This window comes from Silene latifolia, chromosome Y (assembly GCF_048544455.1).
Source record: "Silene latifolia isolate original U9 population chromosome Y, ASM4854445v1, whole genome shotgun sequence".
Classification (NCBI taxonomy): Eukaryota; Viridiplantae; Streptophyta; class Magnoliopsida; order Caryophyllales; family Caryophyllaceae; genus Silene; species Silene latifolia.
This window is the reverse complement of record NC_133538.1, coordinates 382,691,892-382,694,045: the sequence shown is the minus strand read 5'-3', so window position 1 is coordinate 382,694,045 and position 2,154 is coordinate 382,691,892.

Here is a 2,154-nt window from a genome sequence, read left to right as displayed (position 1 = left end):
TGGCACTTGGCATTGGGTTATCACTTGAACCAACCATTTGTTGTTTAGCAGTTTAATACGTGATCTACATCGAAAAAGAAGAAAAACAAAACGAAATAAGCAACTCATCGAGGTGATTTAAGTCTATTTTAAAATTCATTTTAAACATGTAGACTCTTGCACTTGCATAATTGATCTCCCTCAAGAATGATACAAGTGATCCCAAGACTCAATTTCAAGAAATTGATAAGCCAACTGTTTAGCTAATTCTTAGGAAGAACTCTTGGTCGATAGATTTGTAAATCCTATCTATAGTCCACCATGATCACAGGATCGTACGAGTGACCATAGTGTTGAGATAAAATAGGTCAATTGGTTCCAACTTACCCGACGTAGAAGGGGTCATAGTATGCCTACCGACGAAGAAGGGACTCATTGGAGTTTGACCTATAAAGACCGTTCTCAATTTTAGTTTATACGAGGAAGATCCCATCAACAAAATTATAATTCATTTTAAGTGAACGAATAACTAGCGTCTGTCGTGAATGAATTTATTTGGATGATGGCTTAAAACGTGTGACATGAGAATGTCAATGAAAACTAACTCGTGACCTCTATATGTGTCAGTTTTCATGCAATAATTAGGTGGTTTGGTTTTTAGGCGGAAAATGATGCAAATTATCGTAACAATGAATAAATAAAGTAATGCAAAACGTAAATAAAAATTTCCTAGTGTGGCCTATCCTAGTAAAAGAACATAATACAACTTTGGAATCCACCGTTGGACCCGAAAAGCTTGTCTTGATGTTCCATCTTGATCCAAGTAGCGGGAGTGAGCATCTGGTCTCCATCTTTGGTCTTCTCAAAAATTACAAATTTATAATTACAAAATATAAACCTATTTACATTCTAATTAAAACTGTAATTACAAGTGAAAAATCCAAAACGGAGATACAAGATCTCAAAATACAACCAAGACCGTGTTCCATCATTACGGTAACACGTTCTACTAAGGCCACACTAAGTTACAACTGATTGCAAAATTAAATACGTAATAAAAGGCATTCACGGCATTCATAAATTAACGATAAATAAAATGCATCAACTAAAAACAAATTCATTCGTGACATAATTCCGTAATTATGTTAAAATTATCCAAACCACCTTTTAATGATTAAAATTCATGTGATAAAACCGCTTCTATCATTTAATTTTAATCCATTATAATCCGTCATTTTAAAGACGCTTTAAAACAACTATATGGTACGTGAGTGAACCGATTCACTATTAAGCGAGTGTACTATATCCGTATAAAGTACATATAGAAGCCAAAAGAAAATTTAAATCAAAAGAAACAAATTTTCAAAGCTGTTAAAGACGAAATCCTTCGATCCAGGGACATTAGTGCTCGATCGAGGGACAAAAGGGCTCGATCGACTGAACTGCAAGTCGATCGAGAGGTATGCTAACCAGGAGGTGTTCGATCGACAACACTGGTGGTCGATCGAGTACCTATATCAGCAAATCTGCTCGATCGAGCATGCGAGGACAACTCGATCAGCAGAGGGGTTTTTGAAGGTGTCGATCGAGTACAAAGAAGGACTCGATCGAGCAAAAGGTTTTGAAACAGGTCGATCGAGTACAAAGTAGGACTCGATCGAGTAAAAAATATACAGAAAAGCCACTCGATCGATTGAAAACTTGGTCGATCGAGTGCAAAAGTCTCTGGAAAATTCAAAACCCTCGTGAAAACATATTTCAAGACAAAATCAATTGCAAATTCGATCAAAAAACGCATTAAAACAAATTTGACAATTGACAAAACATGACATATTGTTATAATCTCTGTATAAAACAACAATATGCAAAAACCAAATCGAAAAAAAACATGAAATTACCGTGTAATACATGACACGGTTTGAAAAAAAATCTGCCGTGTATACTAGGCACGGTTTTCAAAGCAGAAAATCATCGTTTCAAAAACGTTTTATGAAAAACACATGAAAAATTCACGTGGCCTCGCTCTGATACCACTTGTGGGTTAATATCCGTATACTACCCTTTAATTGCAGGACTATAAATATACACATAAAATGAAGATAGAGTTTTCATAAGATAATACACTCTATAATATTCTAAGATATGGACACCCATATAATATTATACTATAATATT